At 49.0% G+C, this 16318-nt stretch overlaps 7 non-coding genes across 7 annotated transcripts; all 7 read left to right on the plus strand.

Annotated features, from left to right (window-relative positions):
• The first annotated feature begins 620 nt into the window (after positions 1 to 620).
• Positions 621 to 694, plus strand: TRNAI-AAU (transfer RNA isoleucine (anticodon AAU)). The gene has a single exon. It is a non-coding gene; the product is annotated as a tRNA-Ile (tRNA).
• A 669-nt stretch (positions 695 to 1363) lies between these two features.
• On the plus strand, positions 1364 to 1437 carry TRNAI-AAU (transfer RNA isoleucine (anticodon AAU)). Its single transcript has one exon. It is a non-coding gene; the product is annotated as a tRNA-Ile (tRNA).
• Positions 1438 to 2106: 669 nt separating this feature from the next.
• TRNAI-AAU (transfer RNA isoleucine (anticodon AAU)) lies at positions 2107 to 2180 on the plus strand. The gene has a single exon. It is a non-coding gene; the product is annotated as a tRNA-Ile (tRNA).
• A 2154-nt stretch (positions 2181 to 4334) lies between these two features.
• Positions 4335 to 4408, plus strand: TRNAI-AAU (transfer RNA isoleucine (anticodon AAU)). Its single transcript has one exon. It is a non-coding gene; the product is annotated as a tRNA-Ile (tRNA).
• Positions 4409 to 5077: 669 nt separating this feature from the next.
• TRNAI-AAU (transfer RNA isoleucine (anticodon AAU)) lies at positions 5078 to 5151 on the plus strand. Its single transcript has one exon. It is a non-coding gene; the product is annotated as a tRNA-Ile (tRNA).
• Positions 5152 to 5820: 669 nt separating this feature from the next.
• Positions 5821 to 5894, plus strand: TRNAI-AAU (transfer RNA isoleucine (anticodon AAU)). Its single transcript has one exon. It is a non-coding gene; the product is annotated as a tRNA-Ile (tRNA).
• A 3629-nt stretch (positions 5895 to 9523) lies between these two features.
• On the plus strand, positions 9524 to 9597 carry TRNAI-AAU (transfer RNA isoleucine (anticodon AAU)). Its single transcript has one exon. It is a non-coding gene; the product is annotated as a tRNA-Ile (tRNA).
• Positions 9598 to 16318: the final 6721 nt, after the last annotated feature.

The following is a 16318-nucleotide window of genomic DNA, read 5'->3' on the forward strand; positions in this document are numbered from 1 at the left end:
ACCGGGTACAAAGTCATACGGGATGGGCCAGAAAGCGTCAGATGAATGGCCACAGCCCACGGCCGGTCAGGGGCCAGATTCTTGAATTTTGGTGAGCTCTCTGTTATATAGTGGACAGGTTGCAAAACTCTTTCATTTCCGGCGAGCTCAGTTGGTTAGAGCATTATGCTAATAATGCCAAAGTCTCCAGTTCCATCTGTGTAGTTGCCTGGCTTTTCTCATCAGAATTAGGTCGGACCTGTCGGCCCTTTTATCCAGCTAGACAGTCATTTAAGAAGGCCCAGAAAGTGTTGTTAGATTTGCCAAAATACATGACCAGTGAGCTGAGTTGGTTAGAGCATTCTGCTAATCATGCCAAAGCCTCTGGTTCGAGCCCTGTAGTCACCTGGCTCTAATCTTCCCAAGTAGCTTAGAGTGCGTTGCTAATTACATTAAGGGCGCAGCCTCAACCCCTGTGTGAGCCAGGCTCTTTTTTTCTGAAGACCCACTGCTATCTTTTGGACAGGTTGCACAGCCCTTTCTTTTCAATTGTGGGCAAACGGACCTTTAATCCCTTTTATTCGGTAGACATTCGGGCGGGTAGGGCCGGAAAGCATCAGAAGACCGAGCACATCACATATGGCCGGTTAGCTCAGTTGGTTAGAGCGTGGTGCTAATAACGCCAAGGTCGCGGGTTCGATCCCCGTACGGGCCAGTTCCTCCGCTTTTGGTGAGCTTTAGTAGGAGGACTGTTAAGCCCTTCTACCGGGTACAAAGTCATACGGGATGGGCCAGAAAGCGTCAGATGAATGGCCACAGCCCACGGCCGGTCAGGGGCCAGATTCTTGAATTTTGGTGAGCTCTCTGTTATATAGTGGACAGGTTGCAAAACTCTTTCATTTCCGGCGAGCTCAGTTGGTTAGAGCATTATGCTAATAATGCCAAAGTCTCCAGTTCCATCTGTGTAGTTGCCTGGCTTTTCTCATCAGAATTAGGTCGGACCTGTCGGCCCTTTTATCCAGCTAGACAGTCATTTAAGAAGGCCCAGAAAGTGTTGTTAGATTTGCCAAAATACATGACCAGTGAGCTGAGTTGGTTAGAGCATTCTGCTAATCATGCCAAAGCCTCTGGTTCGAGCCCTGTAGTCACCTGGCTCTAATCTTCCCAAGTAGCTTAGAGTGCGATGCTAATTACATTAAGGTCGCAGCCTCAACCCCTGTGTGAGCCAGGCTCTTTTTTTCTGAAGACCCACTGCTATCTTTTGGACAGGTTGCACAGCCCTTTCTTTTCAATTGTGGGCAAACGGACCTTTAATCCCTTTTATTCGGTAGACATTCGGGCGGGTAGGGCCGGAAAGCATCAGAAGACCGAGCACATCACATATGGCCGGTTAGCTCAGTTGGTTAGAGCGTGGTGCTAATAACGCCAAGGTCGCGGGTTCGATCCCCGTACGGGCCAGTTCCTCCGCTTTTGGTGAGCTTTAGTAGGAGGACTGTTAAGCCCTTCTACCGGGTACAAAGTCATACGGGATGGGCCAGAAAGCGTCAGATGAATGGCCACAGCCCACGGCCGGTCAGGGGCCAGATTCTTGAATTTTGGTGAGCTCTCTGTTATATAGTGGACAGGTTGCAAAACTCTTTCATTTCCGGCGAGCTCAGTTGGTTAGAGCATTATGCTAATAATGCCAAAGTCTCCAGTTCCATCTGTGTAGTTGCCTGGCTTTTCTCATCAGAATTAGGTCGGACCTGTTGGCCCTTTTATCCAGCTAGACAGTCATTTAAGAAGGCCCAGAAAGTGTTGTTAGATTTGCCAAAATACATGACCAGTGAGCTGAGTTGGTTAGAGCATTCTGCTAATCATGCCAAAGCCTCTTGTTCGAGCCCTGTAGTCACCTGTCTCTCATCTTCCCAAGTAGCTTAGAGTGCGATGCTAATTACATTAAGGTCGCAGCCTCAACCCATGTGTGAGCCAGGCTCTTTTTTTCTGAAGACCCACTGCTATCTTTTGGACAGGTTGCACAGCCCTTTCTTTTCAATTGTGGGCAAACGGACCTTTAATCCCTTTTATTCGGTAGACATTCGGGCGGGTAGGGCCGGAAAGCATCAGAAGACCGAGCACATCACATATGGCCGGTTAGCTCAGTTGGTTAGAGCGTGGTGCTAATAACGCCAAGGTCGCGGGTTCGATCCCCGTACGGGCCAGTTCCTCCGCTTTTGGTGAGCTTTAGTAGGAGGACTGTTAAGCCCTTCTACCGGGTACAAAGTCAAACGGGATGGGCCAGAAAGCGTCAGATGAATGGCCACAGCCCACGGCCGGTCAGGGGCCAGATTCTTGAATTTTGGTGAGCTCTCTGTTATATAGTGGACAGGTTGCAAAACTCTTTCATTTCCGGCGAGCTCAGTTGGTTAGAGCATTATGCTAATAATGCCAAAGTCTCCAGTTCCATCTGTGTAGTTGCCTGGCTTTTCTCATCAGAATTAGGTCGGACCTGTCGGCCCTTTTATCCAGCTAGACAGTCATTTAAGAAGGCCCAGAAAGTGTTGTTAGATTTGCCAAAATACATGACCAGTGACCTGAGTTGGTTAGAGCATTCTGCTAATCATGCCAAAGCCTCTGGTTCGAGCCCTGTAGTCACCTGGCTCTAATCTTCCCAAGTAGCTTAGAGTGCGATGCTAATTACATTAAGGTCGCAGCCTCAACCCCTGTGTGAGCCAGGCTCTTTTTTTCTGAAGACCCACTGCTATCTTTTGGACAGGTTGCACAGCCCTTTCTTTTCAATTGTGGGCAAACGGACCTTTAATCCCTTTTATTCGGTAGACATTCGGGCGGGTAGGGCCGGAAAGCATCAGAAGACCGAGCACATCACATATGGCCGGTTAGCTCAGTTGGTTAGAGCGTGGTGCTAATAACGCCAAGGTTGCGGGTTCGATCCCCGTACGGGCCAGTTCCTCCGCTTTTGGTGAGCTTTAGTAGGAGGACTGTTAAGCCCTTCTACCGGGTACAAAGTCATACGGGATGGGCCAGAAAGCGTCAGATGAATGGCCACAGCCCACGGCCGGTCAGGGGCCAGATTCTTGAATTTTGGTGAGCTCTCTGTTATATAGTGGACAGGTTGCAAAACTCTTTCATTTCCGGCGAGCTCAGTTGGTTAGAGCATTATGCTAATAATGCCAAAGTCTCCAGTTCCATCTGTGTAGTTGCCTGGCTTTTCTCATCAGAATTAGGTCGGACCTGTCGGCCCTTTTATCCAGCTAGACAGTCATTTAAGAAGGCCCAGAAAGTGTTGTTAGATTTGCCAAAATACATGACCAGTGACCTGAGTTGGTTAGAGCATTCTGCTAATCATGCCAAAGCCTCTGGTTCGAGCCCTGTAGTCACCTGGCTCTAATTTCCCAAGTAGCTTAGAGTGCGATGCTAATTACATTAAGGTCGCAGCCTCAACCCCTGTGTGAGCCAGGCTCTTTTTTTCTGAAGACCCACTGCTATCTTTTGGACAGGTTGCACAGCCCTTTCTTTTCAATTGTGGGCAAACGGACCTTTAATCCCTTTTATTCGGTAGACATTCGGGCGGGTAGGGCCGGAAAGCATCAGAAGACCGAGCACATCACATATGGCCGGTTAGCTCAGTTGGTTAGAGCGTGGTGCTAATAACGCCAAGGTCGTGGGTTCGATCCCCGTACGGGCCAGTTCCTCCGCTTTTGGTGAGCTTTAGTAGGAGGACTGTTAAGCCCTTCTACCGGGTACAAAGTCATACGGGATGGGCCAGAAAGCGTCAGATGAATGGCCACAGCCCACGGCCGGTCAGGGGCCAGATTCTTGAATTTTGGTGAGCTCTCTGTTATATAGTGGACAGGTTGCAAAACTCTTTCATTTCCGGCGAGCTCAGTTGGTTAGAGCATTATGCTAATAATGCCAAAGTCTCCAGTTCCATCTGTGTAGTTGCCTGGCTTTTCTCATCAGAATTAGGTCGGACCTGTCGGCCCTTTTATCCAGCTAGACAGTCATTTAAGAAGGCCCAGAAAGTGTTGTTAGATTTGCCAAAATACATGACCAGTGAGCTGAGTTGGTTAGAGCATTCTGCTAATCATGCCAAAGCCTCTGGTTCGAGCCCTGTAGTCACCTGGCTCTAATCTTCCCAAGTAGCTTAGAGTGCGTTGCTAATTACATTAAGGGCGCAGCCTCAACCCCTGTGTGAGCCAGGCTCTTTTTTTCTGAAGACCCACTGCTATCTTTTGGACAGGTTGCACAGCCCTTTCTTTTCAATTGTGGGCAAACGGACCTTTAATCCCTTTTATTCGGTAGACATTCGGGCGGGTAGGGCCGGAAAGCATCAGAAGACCGAGCACATCACATATGGCCGGTTAGCTCAGTTGGTTAGAGCGTGGTGCTAATAACGCCAAGGTCGCGGGTTCGATCCCCGTACGGGCCAGTTCCTCCGCTTTTGGTGAGCTTTAGTAGGAGGACTGTTAAGCCCTTCTACCGGGTACAAAGTCATACGGGATGGGCCAGAAAGCGTCAGATGAATGGCCACAGCCCACGGCCGGTCAGGGGCCAGATTCTTGAATTTTGGTGAGCTCTCTGTTATATAGTGGACAGGTTGCAAAACTCTTTCATTTCCGGCGAGCTCAGTTGGTTAGAGCATTATGCTAATAATGCCAAAGTCTCCAGTTCCATCTGTGTAGTTGCCTGGCTTTTCTCATCAGAATTAGGTCGGACCTGTCGGCCCTTTTATCCAGCTAGACAGTCATTTAAGAAGGCCCAGAAAGTGTTGTTAGATTTGCCAAAATACATGACCAGTGAGCTGAGTTGGTTAGAGCATTCTGCTAATCATGCCAAAGCCTCTGGTTCGAGCCCTGTAGTCACCTGGCTCTAATCTTCCCAAGTAGCTTAGAGTGCGATGCTAATTACATTAAGGTCGCAGCCTCAACCCCTGTGTGAGCCAGGCTCTTTTTTTCTGAAGACCCACTGCTATCTTTTGGACAGGTTGCACAGCCCTTTCTTTTCAATTGTGGGCAAACGGACCTTTAATCCCTTTTATTCGGTAGACATTCGGGCGGGTAGGGCCGGAAAGCATCAGAAGACCGAGCACATCACATATGGCCGGTTAGCTCAGTTGGTTAGAGCGTGGTGCTAATAACGCCAAGGTCGCGGGTTCGATCCCCGTACGGGCCAGTTCCTCCGCTTTTGGTGAGCTTTAGTAGGAGGACTGTTAAGCCCTTCTACCGGGTACAAAGTCATACGGGATGGGCCAGAAAGCGTCAGATGAATGGCCACAGCCCACGGCCGGTCAGGGGCCAGATTCTTGAATTTTGGTGAGCTCTCTGTTATATAGTGGACAGGTTGCAAAACTCTTTCATTTCCGGCGAGCTCAGTTGGTTAGAGCATTATGCTAATAATGCCAAAGTCTCCAGTTCCATCTGTGTAGTTGCCTGGCTTTTCTCATCAGAATTAGGTCGGACCTGTTGGCCCTTTTATCCAGCTAGACAGTCATTTAAGAAGGCCCAGAAAGTGTTGTTAGATTTGCCAAAATACATGACCAGTGAGCTGAGTTGGTTAGAGCATTCTGCTAATCATGCCAAAGCCTCTTGTTCGAGCCCTGTAGTCACCTGGCTCTCATCTTCCCAAGTAGCTTAGAGTGCGATGCTAATTACATTAAGGTCGCAGCCTCAACCCATGTGTGAGCCAGGCTCTTTTTTTCTGAAGACCCACTGCTATCTTTTGGACAGGTTGCACAGCCCTTTCTTTTCAATTGTGGGCAAACGGACCTTTAATCCCTTTTATTCGGTAGACATTCGGGCGGGTAGGGCCGGAAAGCATCAGAAGACCGAGCACATCACATATGGCCGGTTAGCTCAGTTGGTTAGAGCGTGGTGCTAATAACGCCAAGGTCGCGGGTTCGATCCCCGTACGGGCCAGTTCCTCCGCTTTTGGTGAGCTTTAGTAGGAGGACTGTTAAGCCCTTCTACCGGGTACAAAGTCAAACGGGATGGGCCAGAAAGCGTCAGATGAATGGCCACAGCCCACGGCCGGTCAGGGGCCAGATTCTTGAATTTTGGTGAGCTCTCTGTTATATAGTGGACAGGTTGCAAAACTCTTTCATTTCCGGCGAGCTCAGTTGGTTAGAGCATTATGCTAATAATGCCAAAGTCTCCAGTTCCATCTGTGTAGTTGCCTGGCTTTTCTCATCAGAATTAGGTCGGACCTGTCGGCCCTTTTATCCAGCTAGACAGTCATTTAAGAAGGCCCAGAAAGTGTTGTTAGATTTGCCAAAATACATGACCAGTGACCTGAGTTGGTTAGAGCATTCTGCTAATCATGCCAAAGCCTCTGGTTCGAGCCCTGTAGTCACCTGGCTCTAATCTTCCCAAGTAGCTTAGAGTGCGATGCTAATTACATTAAGGTCGCAGCCTCAACCCCTGTGTGAGCCAGGCTCTTTTTTTCTGAAGACCCACTGCTATCTTTTGGACAGGTTGCACAGCCCTTTCTTTTCAATTGTGGGCAAACGGACCTTTAATCCCTTTTATTCGGTAGACATTCGGGCGGGTAGGGCCGGAAAGCATCAGAAGACCGAGCACATCACATATGGCCGGTTAGCTCAGTTGGTTAGAGCGTGGTGCTAATAACGCCAAGGTCGCGGCTTCGATCCCCGTACGGGCCAGTTCTTCCGCTTTTGGTGAGCTTTAGTAGGAGGACTGTTAAGCCCTTCTACCGGGTACAAAGTCATACGGGATGGGCCAGAAAGCGTCAGATGAATGGCCACAGCCCACGGCCGGTCAGGGGCCAGATTCTTGAATTTTGGTGAGCTCTCTGTTATATAGTGGACAGGTTGCAAAACTCTTTCATTTCCGGCGAGCTCAGTTGGTTAGAGCATTATGCTAATAATGCCAAAGTCTCCAGTTCCATCTGTGTAGTTGCCTGGCTTTTCTCATCAGAATTAGGTCGGACCTGTCGGCCCTTTTATCCAGCTAGACAGTCATTTAAGAAGGCCCAGAAAGTGTTGTTAGATTTGCCAAAATACATGACCAGTGAGCTGAGTTGGTTAGAGCATTCTGCTAATCATGCCAAAGCCTCTTGTTCGAGCCCTGTAGTCACCTGGCTCTAATCTTCCCAAGTAGCTTAGAGTGCGATGCTAATTACATTAAGGTCGCAGCCTCAACCCATGTGTGAGCCAGGCTCTTTTTTTCTGAAGACCCACTGCTATCTTTTGGACAGGTTGCACAGCCCTTTCTTTTCAATTGTGGGCAAACGGACCTTTAATCCCTTTTATTCGGTAGACATTCGGGCGGGTAGGGCCGGAAAGCATCAGAAGACCGAGCACATCACATATGGCCGGTTAGCTCAGTTGGTTAGAGCGTGGTGCTAATAACGCCAAGGTTGCGGGTTCGATCCCCGTACGGGCCAGTTCCTCCGCTTTTGGTGAGCTTTAGTAGGAGGACTGTTAAGCCCTTCTACCGGGTACAAAGTCATACGGGATGGGCCAGAAAGCGTCAGATGAATGGCCACAGCCCACGGCCGGTCAGGGGCCAGATTCTTGAATTTTGGTGAGCTCTCTGTTATATAGTGGACAGGTTGCAAAACTCTTTCATTTCCGGCGAGCTCAGTTGGTTAGAGCATTATGCTAATAATGCCAAAGTCTCCAGTTCCATCTGTGTAGTTGCCTGGCTTTTCTCATCAGAATTAGGTCGGACCTGTCGGCCCTTTTATCCAGCTAGACAGTCATTTAAGAAGGCCCAGAAAGTGTTGTTAGATTTGCCAAAATACATGACCAGTGAGCTGAGTTGGTTAGAGCATTCTGCTAATCATGCCAAAGCCTCTGGTTCGAGCCCTGTAGTCACCTGGCTCTAATCTTCCCAAGTAGCTTAGAGTGCGATGCTAATTACATTAAGGTCGCAGCCTCAACCCCTGTGTGAGCCAGGCTCTTTTTTTCTGAAGACCCACTGCTATCTTTTGGACAGGTTGCACAGCCCTTTCTTTTCAATTGTGGGCAAACGGACCTTTAATCCCTTTTATTCGGTAGACATTCGGGCGGGTAGGGCCGGAAAGCATCAGAAGACCGAGCACATCACATATGGCCGGTTAGCTCAGTTGGTTAGAGCGTGGTGCTAATAACGCCAAGGTCGTGGGTTCGATCCCCGTACGGGCCAGTTCCTCCGCTTTTGGTGAGCTTTAGTAGGAGGACTGTTAAGCCCTTCTACCGGGTACAAAGTCATACGGGATGGGCCAGAAAGCGTCAGATGAATGGCCACGGACAGTCAGGGGCCAGATTCTTGAATTTTGGTGAGCTCTCTGTTATATAGTGGACAGGTTGCAAAACTCTTTCATTTCCGGCGAGCTCAGTTGGTTAGAGCATTATGCTAATAATGCCAAAGTCTCCAGTTCCATCTGTGTAGTTGCCTGGCTTTTCTCATCAGAATTAGGTCGGACCTGTCGGCCCTTTTATCCAGCTAGACAGTCATTTAAGAAGGCCCAGAAAGTGTTGTTAGATTTGCCAAAATACATGACCAGTGAGCTGAGTTGGTTAGAGCATTCTGCTAATCATGCCAAAGCCTCTGGTTCGAGCCCTGTAGTCACCTGGCTCTAATCTTCCCAAGTAGCTTAGAGTGCGATGCTAATTACATTAAGGTCGCAGCCTCAACCCCTGTGTGAGCCAGGCTCTTTTTTTCTGAAGACCCACTGCTTTGGACAGGTTGCACAGCCCTTTCTTTTCAATTGTGGGCAAACGGACCTTTAATCCCTTTTATTCGGTAGACATTCGGGCGGGTAGGGCCGGAAAGCATCAGAAGACCGAGCACATCACATATGGCCGGTTAGCTCAGTTGGTTAGAGCGTGGTGCTAATAACGCCAAGGTCGCAGGTTCGATCCCCGTACGGGCTAGCTCCTCCGCTTTTGGTGAGCTTTAGTAGGAGGACTGTTAAGCCCTTCTACCGGGTACAAAGTCATACGGGATGGGCCAGAAAGCGTCAGATGAATGGCCACAGCCCACGGCCGGTCAGGGGCCAGATTCTTGAATTTTGGTGAGCTCTTTGTTAAATAGTGGACAGGTTGCAAAACTCTTTCATTTCCGGCGAGCTCAGTTGGTTAGAGCATTATGCTAATAATGCCAAAGTCTCCAGTTCCATCTGTGTAGTTGCCTGGCTTTTCTCATCAGAATTAGGTCGGACCTGTCGGCCCTTTTATCCAGCTAGACAGTCATTTAAGAAGGCCCAGAAAGTGTTGTTAGATTTGCCAAAATACATGACCAGTGAGCTGAGTTGGTTAGAGCATTCTGCTAATCATGCCAAAGCCTCTGGTTCGAGCCCTGTAGTCACCAGGCTCTAATCTTCCCAAGTAGCTTAGAGTGCGATGCTAATTACATTAAGGTCGCAGCCTCAACCCCTGTGTGAGCCAGGCTCTTTTTTTCTGAAGACCCACTGCTATCTTTTGGACAGGTTGCACAGCCCTTTCTTTTCAATTGTGGGCAAACGGACCTTTAATCCCTTTTATTCGGTAGACATTCGGGCGGGTAGGGCCGGAAAGCATCAGAAGACCGAGCACATCACATATGGCCGGTTAGCTCAGTTGGTTAGAGCGTGGTGCTAATAACGCCAAGGTCGCGGGTTCGATCCCCGTACGGGCCAGTTCCTCTGCTTTTGGTGAGCTTTAGTAGGAGGACTGTTAAGCCCTTCTACCGGGTACAAAGTCATACGGGATGGGCCAGAAAGCGTCAGATGAATGGCCACGGCCAGTCAGGGGCCAGATTCTTGAATTTTGGTGAGCTCTCTGTTATATAGTGGACAGGTTGCAAAACTCTTTCATTTCCGGCGAGCTCAGTTGGTTAGAGCATTATGCTAATAATGCCAAAGTCTCCAGTTCCATCTGTGTAGTTGCCTGGCTTTTCTCATCAGAATTAGGTCGGACCTGTCGGCCCTTTTATCCAGCTAGACAGTCATTTAAGAAGGCCCAGAAAGTGTTGTTAGATTTGCCAAAATACATGACCAGTGAGCTGAGTTGGTTAGAGCATTCTGCTAATCATGCCAAAGCCTCTGGTTCGAGCCCTGTAGTCACCTGGCTCTAATCTTCCCAAGTAGCTTAGAGTGCGATGCTAATTACATTAAGGTCGCAGCCTCAACCCCTGTGTGAGCCAGGCTCTTTTTTTCTGAAGACCCACTGCTATCTTTTGGACAGGTTGCACAGCCCTTTCTTTTCAATTGTGGGCAAACGGACCTTTAATCCCTTTTATTCGGTAGACATTCGGGCGGGTAGGGCCGGAAAGCATCAGAAGACCGAGCACATCACATATGGCCGATTAGCTCAGTTGGTTAGAGCGTGGTGCTAATAACGCCAAGGTCGCAGGGTCGATCCCCGTACGGGCTAGTTCCTCCGCTTTTGGTGAGCTTTAGTAGGAGGACTGTTAAGCCCTTCTACCGGGTACAAAGTCATACGGGTTGGGCCAGAAAGCGTCAGATGAATGGCCACAGCCCACGGCCGGTCAGGGGCCAGATTCTTGAATTTTGGTGAGCTCTCTGTTATATAGTGGACAGGTTGCAAAACTCTTTCATTTCCGGCGAGCTCAGTTGGTTAGAGCATTATGCTAATAATGCCAAAGTCTCCAGTTCCATCTGTGTAGTTGCCTGGCTTTTCTCATCAGAATTAGGTCGGACCTGTCGGCCCTTTTATCCAGCTAGACAGTCATTTAAGAAGGCCCAGAAAGTGTTGTTAGATTTGCCAAAATACATGACCAGTGAGCTGAGTTGGTTAGAGCATTCTGCTAATCATGCCAAAGCCTCTGGTTCGAGCCCTGTAGTCACCTGGCTCTAATCTTCCCAAGTAGCTTAGAGTGCGATGCTAATTACATTAAGGTCGCAGCCTCAACCCCTGTGTGAGCCAGGCTCTTTTTTTCTGAAGACCCACTGCTATCTTTTGGACAGGTTGCACAGCCCTTTCTTTTCAATTGTGGGCAAACGGACCTTTAATCCCTTTTATTCGGTAGACATTCGGACGGGTAGGGCCGGAAAGCATCAGAAGACCGAGCACATCACATATGGCCGGTTAGCTCAGTTGGTTAGAGCGTGGTGCTAATAACGCCAAGGTCGTGGGTTCGATCACCGTAAGGGCCAGTTCCTCCGCTTTTGGTGAGCTTTAGTAAGAGGACTGTTAAGCCCTTCTACCGGGTACAAAGTCATACGGGATGGGCCAGAAAGCGTCAGATGAATGGCCACGGCCGGTCAGGGGCCAGATTCTTGAATTTTGGTGAGCTCTCTGTTATATAGTGGACAGGTTGCAAAACTCTTTCATTTCCGGCGAGCTCAGTTGGTTAGAGCATTATGCTAATAATGCCAAAGTCTCCAGTTCCATCTGTGTAGTTGCCTGGCTTTTCTCATCAGAATTAGGTCGGACCTGTCGGCCCTTTTATCCAGCTAGACAGTCATTTAAGAAGGCCCAGAAAGTGTTGTTACATTTGCCAAAATATATGACCAGTGAGCTGAGTTGGTTAGAGCATTCTGCTAATCATGCCAAAGCCTCTGGTTCGAGCCCTGTAGTCACCTGGCTCTAATCTTCCCAAGTAGCTTAGAGTGCGATGCTAATTACATTAAGGTCGCAGCCTCAACCCCTGTGTGAGCCAGGCTCTTTTTTTCTGAAGACCCACTGCTATCTTTTGGACAGGTTGCACAGCCCTTTCTTTTCAATTGTGGGCAAACGGACCTTTAATCCCTTTTATTCGGTAGACATTCGGGCGGGTAGGGCCGGAAAGCATCAGAAGACTGAGCACATCACATATGGCCGGTTAGCTCGGTTGGTTAGAGCGTGGTGCTAATAACGCCAAGGTCGCGTGTTCGATCCCCGTACGGGCCAGTTCCTCCGCTTTTGGTGAGCTTTAGTAGGAGGACTGTTAAGCCCTTCTACCGGGTACAAAGTCATACGGGATGGGCCAGAAAGCGTCAGATGAATGGCCACAGCCCACGGCCGGTCAGGGGCCAGATTCTTGAATTTTGGTGAGCTCTCTGTTATATAGTGGACAGGTTGCAAAACTCTTTCATTTCCGGCGAGCTCAGTTGGTTAGAGCATTATGCTAATAATGCCAAAGTCTCCAGTTCCATCTGTGTAGTTGCCTGGCTTTTCTCATCAGAATTAGGTCGGACCTGTCGGCCCTTTTATCCAGCTAGACAGTCATTTAAGAAGGCCCAGAAAGTGTTGTTAGATTTGCCAAAATACATGACCAGTGAGCTGAGTTGGTTAGAGCATTCTGCTAATCATGCCAAAGCCTCTGGTTCGAGCCCTGTAGTCACCTGGCTCTAATCTTCCCAAGTAGCTTAGAGTGCGATGCTAATTACATTAAGGTCGCAGCCTCAACCCCTGTGTGAGCCAGGCTCTTTTTTTCTGAAGACCCACTGCTATCTTTTGGACAGGTTGCACAGCCCTTTCTTTTCAATTGTGGGCAAACGGACCTTTAATCCCTTTTATTCGGTAGACATTCGGGCGGGTAGGGCCGGAAAGCATCAGAAGACCGAGCACATCACATATGGCCGGTTAGCTCAGTTGGTTAGAGCGTGGTGCTAATAACGCCAAGGTCGCGGGTTCGATCCACGTACGGGCCAGTTCCTCCGCTTTTGGTGAGCTTTAGTAGGAGGACTGTTAAGCCCTTCTACCGGGTACAAAGTCATACGGGATGGGCCAGAAAGCGTCAGATGAATGGCCACAGCCCACGGCCGGTCAGGGGCCAGATTCTTGAATTTTGGTGAGCTCTCTGTTATATAGTGGACAGGTTGCAAAACTCTTTCATTTCCGGCGAGCTCAGTTGGTTAGAGCATTATGCTCATAATGCCAAAGTCTCCAGTTCCATCTGTGTAGTTGCCTGGCTTTTCTCATCAGAATTAGGTCGGACCTGTCGGCCCTTTTATCCAGCTAGACAGTCATTTAAGAAGGCCCAGAAAGTGTTGTTAGATTTGCCAAAATACATGACCAGTGAGCTGAGTTGGTTAGAGCATTCTGCTAATCATGCCAAAGCCTCTGGTTCGAGCCCTGTAGTCACCTGGCTCTAATCTTCCCAAGTAGCTTAGAGTGCGATGCTAATTACATTAAAGTCGCAGCCTCAACCCCTGTGTGAGCCAGGCTCTTTTTTTCTGAAGACCCACTGCTATCTTTTGGACAGGTTGCATAGCCCTTTCTTTTCAATTGTGGGCAAACGGACCTTTAATCCCTTTTATTCGGTAGACATTCGGACGGGTAGGGCCGGAAAGCATCAGAAGACCGAGCACATCACATATGGCCGGTTAGCTCAGTTGGTTAGAGCGTGGTGCTAATAACGTCAAGGTCGCGGGTTCGATCCCCGTATGGGCCAGTTCCTCCACTTTTGGTGAGCTTTAGTAGGAGGACTGTTAAGCCCTTCTACCGGGTACAAAGTCATACGGGATGGGCCAGAAAGCGTCAGATGAATGGCCACAGCCCACGGCCGGTCAGGGGCCAGATTCTTGAATTTTGGTGAGCTCTCTGTTATATAGTGGACAGGTTGCAAAACCCTTTCATTTCCGGCGAGCTCAGTTGGTTAGAGCATTATGCTAATAATGCCAAAGTCTCCAGTTCCATCTGTGTAGTTGCCTGGCTTTTCTCATCAGAATTAGGTCGGACCTGTCGGCCCTTTTATCCAGCTAGACAGTCATTTAAGAAGGCCCAGAAAGTGTTGTTAGATTTGCCAAAATACATGACCAGTGAGCTGAGTTGGTTAGAGCATTCTGCTAATCATGCCAAAGCCTCTGGTTCGAGCCCTGTAGTCACCTGGCTCTAATCTTCCCAAGTAGCTTAGAGTGCGATGCTAATTACATTAAGGTCGCAGCCTCAACCCCTGTGTGAGCCAGGCTCTTTTTTTCTGAAGACCCACTGCTATCTTTTGGACAGGTTGCACAGCCCTTTCTTTTCAATTGTGGGCAAACGGACCTTTAATCCCTTTTATTCGGTAGACATTCGGGCGGGTAGGGCCGGAAAGCATCAGAAGACCGAGCACATCACTTATGGTTGATTAGCTCAGTTGTTTAGAGCGTGGTGCTAATAACGCCAAGGTCGCAGGTTCGATCCCCGTGCGGTCCAGTTCCTCCGCTTTTGGTGAGCTTTAGTAGGAGGACTGTTAAGCCCTTCTACCGGGTACAAAGTCATACGGGTTGGGCCAGAAAGCGTCAGATGAATGGCCACAGCCCACGGCCGGTCAGGGGCCAGATTCTTGAATTTTGGTGAGCTCTCTGTTATATAGTGGACAGGTTGCAAAACTCTTTCATTTCCGGCGAGCTCAGTTGGTTAGAGCATTATGCTAATAATGCCAAAGTCTCCAGTTCCATCTGTGTAGTTGCCTGGCTTTTCTCATCAGAATTAGGTCGGACCTGTCGGCCCTTTTATCCAGCTAGACAGTCATTTAAGAAGGCCCAGAAAGTGTTGTTAGATTTGCCAAAATACATGACCAGTGAGCTGAGTTGGTTAGAGCATTCTGCTAATCATGCCAAAGCCTCTGGTTCGAGCCCTGTAGTCACCTGGCTCTAATCTTCCCAAGTAGCTTAGAGTGCGATGCTAATTACATTAAGGTCGCAGCCTCAACCCCTGTGTGAGCCAGGCTCTTTTTTTCTGAAGACCCACTGCTATCTTTTGGACAGGTTGCACAGCCCTTTCTTTTCAATTGTGGGCAAACGGACCTTTAATCCCTTTTATTCGGTAGACATTCGGGCGGGTAGGGCCGGAAAGCATCAGAAGACCGAGCACATCACATATGGCCGGTTAGCTCAGTTGGTTAGAGCGTGGTGCTAATAACGCCAAGGTCGCGGGTTCGATCCCCGTATGGGCCAGTTCCTCCGCTTTTGGTGAGCTTTAGTAGGAGGACTGTTAAGCCCTTCTACCGGGTACAAAGTCATACGGGATGGGCCAGAAAGCGTCAGATGAATGGCCACAGCCCACGGCCGGTCAGGGGCCAGATTCTTGAATTTTGGTGAGCTCTCTGTTATATAGTGGACAGGTTGCAAAACCCTTTCATTTCCGGCGAGCTCAGTTGGTTAGAGCATTATGCTAATAATGCCAAAGTCTCCAGTTCCATCTGTGTAGTTGCCTGGCTTTTCTCATCAGAATTAGGTCGGACCTGTCGGCCCTTTTATCCAGCTAGACAGTCATTTAAGAAGGCCCAGAAAGTGTTGTTAGATTTGCCAAAATACATGACCAGTGAGCTGAGTTGGTTAGAGCATTCTGCTAATCATGCCAAAGCCTCTGGTTCGAGCCCTGTAGTCACCTGGCTCTAATCTTCCCAAGTAGCTTAGAGTGCGATGCTAATTACATTAAGGTCGCAGCCTCAACCCCTGTGTGAGCCAGGCTCTTTTTTTCTGAAGACCCACTGCTATCTTTTGGACAGGTTGCACAGCCCTTTCTTTTCAATTGTGGGCAAACGGACCTTTAATCCCTTTTATTCGGTAGACATTCGGGCGGGTAGGGCCGGAAAGCATCAGAAGACCGAGCACATCACATATGGTTGATTAGCTCAGTTGTTTAGAGCGTGGTGCTAATAACGCCAAGGTCGCAGGATCGATCCCCGTGCGGTCCAGTTCCTCCGCTTTTGGTGAGCTTTAGTAGGAGGACTGTTAAGCCCTTCTACTGGGTACAAAGTCATACGGGATGGGCCAGAAAGCGTCAGATGAATGGCCACAGCCCACGGCCGGTCAGGGGCCAGATTCTTGAATTTTGGTGAGCTCTCTGTTATATAGTGGACAGGTTGCAAAACTCTTTCATTTCCGGCGAGCTCAGTTGGTTAGAGCATTATGCTAATAATGCCAAAGTCTCCAGTTCCATCTGTGTAGTTGCCTGGCTTTTCTCATCAGAATTAGGTCGGACCTGTCGGCCCTTTTATCCAGCTAGACAGTCATTTAAGAAGGCCCAGAAAGTGTTGTTAGATTTGCCAAAATACATGACCAGTGAGCTGAGTTGGTTAGAGCATTCTGCTAATCATGCCAAAGCCTCTGGTTCGAGCCCTGTAGTCACCAGGCTCTAATCTTCCCAAGTAGCTTAGAGTGCGATGCTAATTACATTAAGGTCGCAGCCTCAACCCCTGTGTGAGCCAGGCTCTTTTTTTCTGAAGACCCACTGCTATCTTTTGGACAAGTTGCACAGCCCTTTCTTTTCAATTGTGGGCAAACGGACCTTTAATCCCTTTTATTCGGTAGACATTCGGGCGGGTAGGGCCGGAAAGCATCAGAAGACCGAGCACATCACATATGGCCGGTTAGCTCAGTTGGTTAGAGCGTGGTGCTAATAACGCCAAGGTCGCGGGATCGATCCCCGAACGGGCCAGTTCCTCCGCTTTTGGTGAGCTTTAGTAGGAGGACTGTTAAGCCCTTC

The sequence above is a fragment of the Engystomops pustulosus genome, chromosome 4, assembly GCF_040894005.1.
Source record: "Engystomops pustulosus chromosome 4, aEngPut4.maternal, whole genome shotgun sequence".
Classification (NCBI taxonomy): Eukaryota; Metazoa; Chordata; class Amphibia; order Anura; family Leptodactylidae; genus Engystomops; species Engystomops pustulosus.